The 13,827-nt window shown below is 43.8% G+C and overlaps 1 protein-coding gene and 1 pseudogene across 4 annotated transcripts in view; one reads left to right on the forward strand and one right to left on the reverse strand.

Moving 5' to 3' along the window:
- The window catches only part of LOC139171960 (guanine nucleotide-binding protein G(o) subunit alpha), a 215,297-nt gene that overhangs the window by 86,244 nt on the left and 115,226 nt on the right, over positions 1–13,827 (reverse strand). Inside the window, exon 1 of one of the 4 annotated variants that reach the window (XM_070760506.1) lies at positions 2,489–2,509. The exons of the other annotated variants lie outside the window; for them this stretch is intronic. The gene's annotated coding sequence lies outside the window, so the exon portion shown is untranslated. Of the gene's footprint in view, positions 1–2,488; positions 2,510–13,827 lie in introns of those variants that run through there. 4 annotated transcript variants of the gene reach the window in all.
- Positions 12,528–12,701, forward strand: LOC139172533 (stress-associated endoplasmic reticulum protein 1 pseudogene; annotated as a pseudogene).

Here is a 13,827-nt window from a genome sequence, read left to right on the forward strand (position 1 = left end):
GCCACAGGATTTGATCAGGTGAACGAAGCCAGTAGTTAACAGCAAGTGGCAATCGTGCCACAAGGACTCATGGGCAAATTTTCCTTTAGAGGAGTAAACAATTGGATGGCAGGAGGCGATTGCAGGTTGGTACACACAGGAGGTGGTGTCTGGGCCTGCAACTATCCCCTGGGGGAAGGAAGCAAAACAAGTCAACTGCACAGGGCTTTGGGGAGAGGGAGGAGAAGGGAGGAGACAGGGATGGCAAGATGGGCGAACGCCTACTATGAAGGGCATGCAAAGGTTTGTGGGGTCCTCAATGCTTTTTTTTGAAGATGTTTCACTACCAAACTGGCTAACATGATCAGTGGCAGAAGGGAGAGGAGGAGGAGGACGGTAGGGGTCTCTGGTGCTTTTTGAGTGTTGCTGTTTCCTTGCAGATGCTTCATTGCCCAAACTAGGTAATATGATCAATGCTAGAAGGGAGTGGGGAGGTGGGAAGAGGAGGAGGACAACTATGAGGTCCTTTGTGCTCTCTTGGTGGTTTCCTTGCAGACCTTTCACTACCAAACTAGGCAACATCATCAGTGCTAGAGAGTAGTAGTAGTAGCAGGAGGAGGAGGACGATGACAACAACGATGACAATGACTATGGTGCATTCTTGGTATTTCTCTTGCAAACCTTTCATTACCAAACTAGGTAATACAATCAGTCTTAGTACAAAACTTAAACTCTAACTCAAGTATAGAAACTTAAAACTTTCATCTAGTAAGTTGATGGTAAAGATCTTAAAAGTTGTAGAGTAATCGGGTCAACAAATAAGTTGACACCATTTACGACATCTGATAAATTTATACATACGAATTTAACTCTTCTTTCTTTCTTTCTTTCTTTCTTTCTTTTTCTTTCTTCTTCTTTCATTTATTTTTAATTTTTCCTCTTCTTTTTCCTTTCCCTTTTTTCTTTCCTTCTCTTTCTCTCTCTTTAGCCTTATTTTCTTTTATATATGAAAGCGTGTGTTTTGATTTATAACTGTATACTCTAAATTCATATACATTTCTATCAAGATTCGTATTGTCTTTATATATCCCTTCCCCTATTTATTTCCAATAAAGATTATATTTTCTTTAAAAAAGAGAGAGAGTAGTAGTCATAGTAGTCATGGTCATGAAATTTCGCTTCCTGCATATGCGCAGAAGCTGAATCTCGCGTGGGCATGCACATATCAGGGACAGGGAGCGCATCTTCATTTTTCCAACTGGGACTGCGCACTGGACCGTCCATGCAGCAGCCCACTACTTCTTCTAACCCTAACTTAGGCCCAAGCCAGCTGGATGACCAGTTGGCCTGGTCCCTTTCTCTGAGCCCTGGGAAGTAAAGTGGCAACCAGAGATGGCATTCATCAGGTTCTGACCAGCTCTGGAGAACCGGTAGTGGAAATTCTGAGTAGTTTGGAGAACTGGTAAACGCCACCTCTGACTGGCCCTGCCCGCATCTATTCTTTCCCTCCCGATTCCCAGTTGATCGGGAGGAAATGGGGATTTTGCAGTATCCTTCCCCTGCCACACCCACTAAGCCATGCCACGCCCAAAGAACCGGTAGTATAAAAGTTTGAACCCCACCACTGGTGGCAACCCATTCAGGGGTGAGATTCCCTTCCCATCCTGGTTTGCAAATGTGAGCGTGCACCTTCTGCCTAGGTGCGCAGCGTCAAAAACACATCGCCCTTATACCCAGCAGCGCTTCCGGTTCGCCTGATTCGGATAGAACTGGCTGAATTTCACTGCTGAACCCATTTCTTAAAAACCTCATCAAGAAAACCGCAGGGATTTAACCTGGCCTTTACTTGAAGGCACCCAACAAACAAAATACAGTGGTATCTCTACTTAAGAACTTAAGGTTCTTAAGTAGAAAAGTTTGTAAGTAGAAGCAATTTTTCCCATGGGAATCAATGTAAAAGCAAATAATGCGTGCAAACCCATTAGGAAAGAAATAAAAGCTCTGAATTTGGGTGGGAGGAGGAGGAGGAAGAAGAGGAGGAGGAGGACAGTCGCTGCCCAGAGCGAAGGGAGCGTTTCTTTTCTCTGGGCACTGGCGGAGGTTTATTCCCTCTCCAAGCACCCAGAGAAAGGAAAATGCTCACTTTGCTCTGGACTGCCAAAGCCTCCTTAAGCGCCACAGAAAGGCTCCTGTGGCAGCCCAGAAAAGCCTGAGATGGCCAGGATTAAAGGGGGAATGGCAGGAAACTGGCCGGGCCTTCCTGCCTCTCTCAAATTTCAATGGAAATTTTTCCGGGCTTCGGTTCTTAAGTAGAAAATGGTTCTTAAGAAGAGGCAAAAAAAATCTTGAACACCTGGTTCTTATCTAGAAAAGTTCTTAAGTAAACGCGATCTTAAGTAGAGGTACCACTGTATATGTTTATTCATTTAATCTTTATTTTCCATTGCATGAAAAAAAAAACCCCAACAACAACCAGAAACAACGTTTGCAGAAGCTCTAAGATTCTTACTCGAGGCTTTTGGAGATGGTAGATCTTAGATTGCTCCTTGCTGCTATCGAATTTATGAGACCGTCCCCTGATGGGAGTAATATGTGAGCTTATCTATTTCTTCGACTCCAAAGCCATTCCAGATGGTAGGCCTTTTATTTAATATCTTAGAGCCTGGGGGCAGAGCTGGACTGATCTCCTGACCTGTGAGGACAAATAAATGATTTTGCAAGGGAACAAGGCAATAACAAGGCTTTTCAGGCTGTGACATATTACACTATAGGGGATTTGGAAAATGAAGAAAATCATAAACCAAAGGTTGTGTGCGCCTTTCATTTCCTTGATATCAACTCTCCCTCCATCATTACTGTTTCCACTTAAGTCCCTTCTCAGCTGCCTTGAGCCTCTGCAATAGCCATGTGTCGGCCGCCACCTTACACTTACTTATGCCTCACTACCATAGCAATAGCAATAGCAATATTATAATGCAGATGATGATGATGATGATGATTATTATTATTATTGGCTTTCCAAGCAGAGGGAAGACCTGCAAGGCCAGTTACCGGCACACCTGGAGGTTCAGTGGGCTGAGACGGTTAGACAGTTCCAGGCCTATGATGCAGTCCCACTGGAACAGAGCTCTCTGGCTCTTCACCACCAGCAGCGCTTCTCTTTGAGGGGCCCAAAGCCCTTCAGCAGGAGTCTGAAGCAGACCCCAAGTCAGAATTTCTCTCCCCTCCAACCCACACAAAAAGACCCCAAAGGGGCAGCAACACAAACATTCATTGCACATATCCGGCCCAGGGGCCATGATTTAGTGCAATATAAATAAAATGCAAATAATTTTTCTGCAGGCCACCAATATTTTCTTTGCCGACCACCAGTTGGTCTATAACAGTGTTTCCCAACCTTGGCTACTTGAAGATATTTGGACTTCAACTCCCAGAATCCCCCAGCCAGCGAATGCTGGCTGGGGCATTCTGGGAGTTGAAGTCCAGATACCTTCAAGTGGCCAAGGTTGGGAAACACTGGTCTAAAAGGCCTCCAAGGTCCCTTCCAACTCTGCTATTCTGAGTCCCAATTTCAGGACTCTTCACCGAGAGCAGGAAATTGGGGAAAAAGGAGACGCCAAGAACCAGTGGAAGTCTGGAGGCCTTATCCGCTTTGAAAGCTGATTAGATCAAGGTGTGGGGCGATGCCTTCAAAGCGAGCCAAGATTAAAATACAGCCCTTCCAGCCACGTTTCGCGTGAATGCAGGAAGGGTTTGCTTTCTCAAGAGAAATCAGAGCTCCTGATGCGCTCATCTGCATTCAGCACAGGCCTGGCCAGACTGCCACAAGTGTTAAGAGCAGCGAGTACCAGGCTCTGCTTATTATTAGCTGATGGAGTAGAAATATCTGAAGGCTGGGGGTGGGGGAAGACCCAGCTGGATGATCCTATTGTCTCTCAATGCGCATTTTCCAAAAGAGAAACAAAGGAAAAACCACATTCATTTGGGAGCAAGCAATGTTCTGATCAGAGAGCATTTGTTAATGAGTGGGATATAAATGGCGAAAGGGCCCAGCTGCCGCTTCCAAAGCTCATAGGGTGGATCCCCTAAAAGGATGGAAAGGATGCAGATCAATCAAGAAGAGATTGAAACTAGGCTAAAGGGTGAGGTGCCCAACAAAGAGAAATGGAATAATAATAATAATAATAATAATAATAATAATAATAATAATAATAATAATACAAAATCCAGCATAGTGATCTCGTCTGCTGTGTTGTACTGACATAATAATAATAATAATAATAATAATTATTATTATTATTATTATTATTATTATTATTTATTAGATTTGTATGCCACCCCTCTCCACAGACTCGGGGCAGCTCACAACAGTAATAATAACAATATGCAATGTAACAAATCTAATATTAAAAGAAAGTATCTAAAAACCAGTCATTTAAAAAAGCATACAATACAAGCATACCATACATAAACTCTATAAGCCTGGGGGAGATGTCTCAATTCCACCATGCCTGGTGATATAGGTGGGTCTTAAGCAATTTAAGAAAGGCAAGGAGGGTGGGGGCAGTTCTGATCTCTGGGGGGAGTTGATTCCAGAGGGCCGGGGCCGCCACAGAGAAGGCTCTTCCCCTGGGGCCCGCCAGACCACATTGTTTAGTTGACCGGACCCAAAGAAGGCCAACTCTGTGGGACCTTATTGGCCGCTCGGATTCGTGCGGCAGGAGGCGGTCCTGGATATATTCTGGTCCGATGCCATGTAGGGCTTTATAGGTCATTACCAACACTTTGAAATGTGAAGCCTTTTTGTAGCAATAGAACAGGGGAAAATATTTTGTAATCGTTTGACTTGACAGAATAACAGCATTGGAAGGGACCGTGTAGGTCATCTAGTCCTACCCACAGCCCAAGCAGGAGACCCTACAATATTTCTGACAGATGGCAGTCCAGTCTCTTCTTGAAAACCTCCAGCGTTGAAGCTCCCACAGCTTCTAAAGGCAACTTCTATTCCTTTGTCTGATTGTTCTCACTGTCCTGGTTTCTAGTCTATTTCCAGCTCTCCTTGATCAGTTTCGATCCATTATTCCTTGTCGGGCCTTCAGACGCTTTGGAAAATAGCTTGACCCCCTCCTCAAATATTGGAAGGCGGCTATCATGTCTCTCCTGGTCCTTCTCTTCACTGGACTAGCCATGTCCGGTTCCTGCAACCGTTCATCGTAAGTTCTAGCCTCCAGTCCCCTAATCATCCTGGTAGCTCTTCTTGGCACTCTTTCTAGAGTTTTAGCATCCTTTTTATGGTGGTGACCAAAACTTGGATGCAGACTTTGATGAATAACCAAGCAATTACTTTGATTCTGCCCAGCATTCTGCTAGCTTCCTTTGGATCATGCTCTGGATGGGTTACCAAAAAGCCAAAGGAATAAGCTAATTCTGGTTGGGTTGCAACCAAGAGGATCTGTGGTGACCTTTCCTAACTTGCCATGCTCTCCAAAGTGTAAGTGCCACCAGTTGGAGAATGTTAGCCTTGAAATATTATGAGTTGAGAACACCAGAAAAGCCCTGAAGCTGTTTGAAAACTGAAGTACCATCCTCCGGTCCGTCATTCTGATGCCACAATGCAAAACACCCCATCCCAAAAATGCTGGGTGTTGTGAGGTTCAGCATAAATTAAGAACTCCACTTCCAACACACACTAACTGTGATTTGTGGGGACTGCCCATTCCTGCTGATGGACATATAAGGCACTGCTGTGTAGGGAAGGCCATCTCTGCAATTATTTTTCTATTTCAGACGGAAGTTGTGTGAACTGATCATGAACCAGCCATTAACCGAGAACAGCCATTCACAACAAGATACAGTCAAAGCCCTTAACCCAGCTTTCTTCTGAACTTCAGCAAGGACTCCATCCAGTAGAACAGTGTTTCCCAACCTTGGCAACTTGAAGATATTTGGACTTCAACTCCCAGAATTCCCCAGCCAGCGAATGCTGGCTGGGGAATTCTGGGAGTTGAAGTCCAGATATCTCCAAGTTGCCAAGGTTGGGAAACACTGCAGTAGAAGATGTTCTTCAATTGAGTTGTCCCTTGGAGAATGAAATCAGGAAGTTGTCTTGGCATTATTGCCATCTGTCAGGATGTTATTTGTTTTAACTTCCTAATCTAGCTTAGAAGTCTGGTATTTTCAGCAGTGTTTTTATCCAAGTACAAATCAGATTTAGCTATACTTATTTCTGGAGATCAGTCAATATTGATTCGGTGCTGCCACCTAGCTTGGCTTGGAGTGTCCCTGAAGCAAATTAATGTATGTCTAGTTTAACGACAAGGAGGATTACAGGTGGCATCACAGCAGTGTTTCAATGTCTGAAGGGCTGCCACAAAGAAGAGGGAGTCAACCTATTCTCCAAAGCATCTGAAGGCACATCAAGAAGCTATGGATGGAAACTAATCAAGGAGAGAAGCAACCTGCCGCACGAATCCCAGCGACCAGTTAGGTCCCACAGAGTTGGCCTTCTCCGGGTCCTGTCGACTAAACAATGTCGGCTGGTGGGACCCAGGGGAAGAGCCTTCTCTGTGGCGGCCCCGACCCTTTGGCACCAGCTCCCCCGGGAGATTAGGATTGCACCCACCTTCCTTGCCTTTCGTAAACTTCTTAAGACCCACCTCTGCCGTCAGGCATGGTGGAATTGAGACATCTCCCCCCGCCTATATATTTTATGCATGTTATGTTTGAGTGTATGTTTTATTTTAAATAAGGTTTTTTTTAGTTTTTTAATTATTAGATTTTTTTACCATATATTGTTCTTATTGTTGCTGTGAACCACCCCGAGTCTACGGAGAGGGGCGGCATACAAATTTAATAAATAATAATAAATAATAATAATAATAACCTAGAAATAAGTTTCCTGGGAGTTAGAACAATCCATCACTGGAATGACTTGTCTCCAGAAATTGTGGGTGCTCCATCACTGGAGGTTTTAAAGGAAACATTGGACTTCCCATTTGTCTGGAATAGCAATAGCACTTAGAAACATAGAAACATAGAAGTCTGACGGCAGAAAAAGACCTCATAGTCCATCTAGTCTGCCCTTATACTATTTTCTGTATTTTATCTTAGGATGGATATATGTTTATCCCAGGCATGTTTAAATTCAGTTACTGTGGATTTATCTACCACGTCTGCTGGAAGTTTGTTCCAAGGATCTACTACTCGTTCAGAGAAATAATATTTTCTCAGGTTGCTTTTGATCTTTCCCCCAACTAACTTCAGATTGTGTCCCCTTGTTCTTGTGTTCACTTTCCTATTAAAAACACTTCCCTCCTGGACCTTATTTAACCCTTTAATATATTTAAATGTTTCGATCATGTCCCCCCTTTTCCTTCTGTCCTCCAGACTATACAGATTGAGTTCATGAAGTCTTTCCTGATACGTTTTATGCTTAAGACCTTCCACCATTCCTGTAGCCCGTCTTTGGACCCGTTCAATTTTGTCAATATCTTTTTGTAGGTGAGGTCTCCAGAACTGAACACAGTATTCCAAATGTGGTCTCACCAGCATTCTATATAGCGGGATCATAATCTCCCTCTTACTGCTTGTTATACCTCTAGCTATGCAGCCAAGCATCCTGCTTGCTTTCCCTACCGCCTTATATACTTAAGACTTATATACTGCTTCACAGTGCTTAATAGCCCTCTCTAAATGGTTTACCAAGTCAGCCTATTGCCCCCAACAATCTGGGTCCTCATTTTACCCATCTCGGAAGGATGGAAGTTCTGAGTCAATCTTGAGCCGATCAGAATCAAACTCCTGGCAGTGGGCAGTGAGCTATCCTGCAGTACTTCATTCTAACCACTGCGTCACCATGATTCTTGGTTTAGGGTCTCCTGCTTGAGCAGGGGATTGCACTGGAAGACCTCCAAAATTCCCTTCTAGATCTATCATTCTGTTAAGTATGAGCCAGCTTTGTAGCACTCAAGGTCTTTGTAGCTACCAGGCATATACAGGTTGTAGCATCCGAAGCTCTTGAATTTTCTCAGTTACATTTCTTCCAACAGCCATATGAAAAAACATCAGATATATGGAGGTCTACAGGTTGGGAGAAGTCCACTGTAGACCTTCAAAAGCAGAAGACAAGGTGGCATCAGGTATTTACCAGGGTATCATATTTACCACCAGTCCCCATCTGTGTTACATCAGGTTTCTGATGCAACGTCAGCAGCAATCAACCTGTTTTGAACACCAAACAGCCTCATCTGTTTCTCTCTTAAAATATCCTCTGAAGTCATCAGAATCTTCAGGTTCTCAGAGGGCGGAGAGAATTCTTCTCCCAGGAGATTCAGAGCGAGAAGGGGACAGGGTCTGACTCTGCATGCTGAACAGCCACTCAACAAACACTCCATTAACGCATGAATCTGTTGCAGTGGTGAAATTCTTTTTTTTTTTTTGCTACTGGTTCTGTGGGCGTGGCTTTGTGGGCTTTGTGTAGCTTGGTGGGCGTGGAAAGGGGAAAATATTGCAAAATCTCCATTCCCATCCTACTCTGGGGCCAGGTTCTCTGAACTACTCAAAATTTCGCTTCCAGTTGGCAATAGCGATAACATTTAGACATTATTATTATTATTATTATTATTATTATTATTATTATTATGTCAGTACAACACAGCAAATGAGATCACTATGCTGGATTTTATATTATCATCATCATTATTATTATTATTATTATTATTATTATTATTATTATTATTATTATTATTTAGACTTGTATGCCGCCCCTCTCCGAGGACCCTTAGTGGCTCACAACATGCAATACAAAACAATGTGTATACAAATCTAATAGTTAAAACGGTAAGCTAAAAATCCCCTTATGTTAAAAATCAGTCAGTCTACTCAATCACATCCAAACATAACATGTAACGGTCGGAGAAGAAGGGGGAATGGTCTAGCTGCCCCATGCCTGGCAACATAGATGGGTCTTAAGGGTCTTGCAGAAGGGAAGGAGGGTGGGGGTAGTGCGAATCTCCGGAGTGAGCTGATTTCACAGGGCCAGGGCCGCCACAGAGAAGGCTCTTCCCCTAGGCCCCGCCAGACGACGTTGTCTGGTTGACAGGACCTGGAGAAGGCCGACCCTGTGGGACCTTATTTGTGTGGCAGAAGGCGGTCCCATAAGTAATCTGGTCCAATGCCATATAGGGCTTTATAAGTCATCACCAATACTTTGAATTGTGTCTGGAAACCGAGCCCGAAATGCAGGCCGTGGAGTGTTGGGAGAGACATGTTTGTATCTGGGAAGACCCATGACGGCTCGCGTGGCCGCATTCTGCACAATTTGAAGTTTCCAAACATGCTTTACAGCCCTCTCTAAGCGGTTTACAGAGAGTCAGCCTCTTGTCCCCAACAATCTGGGTCCTCATTTTACCGACCTTGGAATCCATCCTTGGAAGGATGGAAGGTTGAGTCAACCTGGAGCCTACTGAGATTCGATCTGCCAAACTGCAGCCAATGATCAGCAGAAGCAGCTTGCAGTACTGCACTCTAACCACTGCACCAATGGGGCTCATTCTCCAGAACCTGTCAGAACCTACTGGATTTCACCCCTGATCTGTTGGTTCTGTTTATGCTGTTCTTGTGGTTCCGATTAGTGGTTTAAAATATGATTAGTTTATCAAAGCATAAAATACAAAAAATATATAAAGAAAAATGAAAAGATGCAGTAGCAATAGCTCTTAGACTGATATAGAGAGCTTTCCAGTCCTCTCTAAGCAGTTTACAGAGTCAGCCTATTGCCCCCCAACAATCTGGGTCCACATTTTACAGACCTTGGAAGGATGGAAGGCTGAGTCAACCTTGAGCCGGTCAGGATTGAACTGCTGTTAGTCAGCAGAATTAGCCTACAATACTGCATTTTAATCACTGTGCCTCATGGATGGATGGATGGAGGGAGGGAGGGAAGAAAGGAAGGAAGGAAGGAAGATGAGAAGGAAGGGAGGGAGGAAGATGAGAAGGAAGGAAGATGAGAAGGAAGGAAGGAAGGAAGGAAGATGAGAAGGAAGGAAGGAAGGAAGGAAGATGAGAAGGAAGGAAGGAAGATGAATAGGAAGGAAGGAAGGAAGATGAGAAGGAAGGAAGGAAGGAAGATGAGAAGGAAGGAAGGAAGGAAGGAAGATGAATAGGAAGGAAGGAAGGAAGGAAGATGAGAAGGAAGAAAAGAAGATGAGAAGGAAGGAAGGAAGGAAGGAAGAAAGATGAGAAGGAAGGAAGCAAGGAAGAAAGATGAGAAGGAAGGAAGGAAGGAAGGAAGATGAGAAGGAAGGAAGGAAGGAAGGAAGGAAGATGAGAAGGAAGAAAGGAAGGAAGATGAGAAGGAAGGAAGGAAGATGAATAGGAAGGAAGGAAGATGAGAAGGAAGGAAAGAAGATGAGAAGGAAGGAAGGAAGGAAGAAAGATGAGAAGGAAGGAAGGAAGGAAGAAAGATGAGAAGGAAGGAAGGAAGGAAGATGAGAAGGAAGGAAGGAAGGAAGGAAGGAAGATGAGAAGGAAGGAAGGAAGGAAGATGAGAAGGAAGGAAGGAAGATGAATAGGAAGGAAGGAAGGAAGATGAGAAGGAAGGAAAGAAGATGAGAAGGAAGGAAGGAAGGAAGAAAGATGAGAAGGAAGGAAGGAAGGAAGGAAGAAAGATGAGAAGGAAGGAAGGAAGGAAGATGAGAAGGAAGGAAGGAAGGAAGGAAGGAACGAACGAACGAACGAACGAAGGGCAATAACAATAGCACTTAGACTTATATACTACTTCACAGTGTTTTCCAGCCCTCTCTAAGCAGTTTACAGAGTCAGCCTGTTGCCCCAAACAATCTGGGTCCTCATTTTACCGACCTCAGAAGGAGGGAAGTCTGAGTCAAACTTGAGTCTGGTGAGATTCGAACTGCCAAATTGCAGGCAGCCAGCAAGTCAGCAGAAGTAGCCTGTAATGCAGTATTGCACTCTGACCAACATATCACAGTGGCTCTCATGAGAGGGAAAGAGGCAAAAAAAACATCTAGGGCAGAAGGGCGGAAAAAAAAGCATTGACTTCTGACTCCTTTTGGTGCAGTACAATAAGGCAATAAAACGAAATCTCCACTTTTTACTTTTATATAATAATATATACTAGCCATTTCTGTAAGACCACAGTTCCAATTAAAAAAAAGATTTTGGGCTGGGCTCAAAGAACAAAAGAGAGAAAAGAAAATCTTGACTTGCCTGAAAGGAGCATTAAAAATTAAATTAAAAATAAACAAAGCTTCTCAAGAAAAGACGTATGTGGGGATTGTTATCATGACCTGTTTCTTATTAGCCTTGAGCTAAAATTTCTCCAGAGATTTTTTTTAAAAAAAAATCCTTTTGTTAAAAATAATAATAATTCAGACAAAGGTACTGATTTAAGAACAGCTTGGGAGGAAAGTGGTCAGGTGTGGGTTATTGCTCAATGCCTATTTCACAGGAATGTTCCCAGATTGGCAGATTGCCCCTGGGAAAGACCAGATAAGGTTCCTGGGCATTTTACCGACCTTGGAATCCTTGGAAGGATGGAAGGTTGAGTCAACCTGGAGCCTACTGAGTTTCGATCTGCCAAACTGCAGCCAATGACCAGCAGAAACAGCTTGCAGTACTGCACTCTAACCACTGCACCAACAGGGCTCAATCTCCAGAACCTGTCAGAACTTACTGGATTTCACCCCTGATCGGTTGGTATATGCTGTTCTTGTGGTTCCGATTAGTGGTTTAAAATTTGTTTAGTTTATCAAAGCATAAAATACAAAAATATATAAAGAAAAATGAAAAGATGCAATAGCAATAGCTCTTAGACTGATATAGAGAACCAGAATGGACCAGAATACCTCCAGAACGACCTGCTACCGCACGAATCCCAGCCACTGATAAGGTCCCACAGAGTTGGCCTTCTCCGGGTCCCGTCGACTAAACAATGTCATTTGGCAGGCCCCAGGGGAAGAGCCTTCTCTTAGGCGGCCCCGGCCCTCTGGAATCAACTCCCCCCGGAGATTAGAACTGCCCCCACCCTCCTTGTCTACTCAAGACCTATACCGCCAGGCATGGGGGTATCAACCACCTATACCGCCAGGCATGGGGGAGTTGAGACACCTTTCCCCCAGGCTCTTTATATTTTATGTTTGATATGTATGTGCTGTTTAGTTTTTAAATATGATAGGGTTTTATACGCTTCTTTTTTAATATTAGATTTGTTTCGCTATAATATTGTTTTTTATTATTGTTGTGATATGCCCCGAGTCTTCGGAGAGGGGTGGCATACAAATCTAATTAATAATAATAATAATAATAATAATAATAATAATAATAATTATTATTATTATTATTATTATTATTCAGAAGGAGTCCAGACTCAAGTTGCTGCTTGGGCGGCGGCTTGGTTGGGAAGAAGAGCCCGAAAAGGCGAGGCGAATGGTCCTTCCCGTGATCTCAGCTGTGGAGCTCCCACAGCCCGAGAGTGGCATCGCTCGGCGAGTGCCAGGCGGAGGTGGCAGGGATGGCAACAGCAAGTCAAGATGGTGGCGACTCAGCGGATCCGGATGGGCAACGAGAAACACAGCAAAAACATCACGCAGCGCGGCAACGTTGACAAGACCTCAAGAAACGGCCTCGAGGAGAAAGCATTGGTGGGACCGTGGCTGCTGGCGTGGTTCATCATCTCCGTGGTCTGTGGTTCAGTGATCTTCTAAATTATTCAGAGTGTCAGGATGGGCATGTGAAAGAACAAGATATTTTCTCCTGTGAACTCTGAACTCTCATTCCTAACTTGGAATTTAAAATTCCTGTCGTCTTGCTTCTGAAGAAGTTTCCATGTCGGTGCCATTCCATTCCAGGTTCTTTCACAAATCACCCCAGGTTTTCTAGTCCATGCCACAGTGCCTTGAAAAAGCACCACATGTATAAAAGCAATAAAGAATTATTGTTAATTAAAAAGGGGGAGGATTTGGACCCAATGTCAACCCTGCCTCATGAAAGGAAACCCTTGTGCTTACAAAAAAACGTCAAGCTATTTCCCTGTTTGACCCCCTCCTCCCAACTGGGACAGTTGCTCTCCAACACAAATAAAGCTTTTATCCAAGATGATTTTATACAGCATAATAACAAATACCAAAGGAAACTCCAAACACAAGCGATCTTTATGAATGAAGGCGGTTACACACGTCCCAGGATAATGCTGCGGTCAAGGCTGAAGCCATTGTTTGATTTGGAGACTTTGGCTGGCCACATGTCATATTGTAGAATGTACTACTACTGTGGGAATTTGGGAGCGGCTGCTGCATGAGGGAAGTAGAGATGTAGCCACAACAAATTCCTTTTAGATTCTAAAGGACATCCTTTGTTTGACACCTGCCCGGAAGATGATGGGAGTAATGCATGTTGCATAAAGGAAACTGGTCTATGTGATGAACTTGTGGGTGTGGGAACAAGGGAATGAGCCTTAAACTGGGTGGAGAAACCCACAGACTTCAGATTCGGGTTTCTCACACACGTGCCAACATGGTTCTGCTAATGAATTGGAACTTTGAGGAATACTTTGCCGCAGAGTCCGATTTAATTTTGGATGCTCTTTGGAACCCTGAAACTTGCAGGATCCAGTCTGGGTCGGGTACCAGGATGAGACGTTTTGTTTTCCGAGCTTGTTCCGAAGTTCCCTGAACTTCTCATGATGGGCTCTTCGTGAGTCCAAAAGCTCAAAACACAAAACTCTGGTGACCAACCCAGATTGGATCCTGCAACAAGCTATTTTGGATGAATTAAAGAGAAAAGAATGAACAAATAAAACTTCCAGAGAAGATAAATATTTCTGAACAAATG

This window comes from Erythrolamprus reginae, chromosome 9 (genome assembly GCF_031021105.1).
Source record: "Erythrolamprus reginae isolate rEryReg1 chromosome 9, rEryReg1.hap1, whole genome shotgun sequence".
Classification (NCBI taxonomy): domain Eukaryota; kingdom Metazoa; phylum Chordata; class Lepidosauria; order Squamata; family Dipsadidae; genus Erythrolamprus; species Erythrolamprus reginae.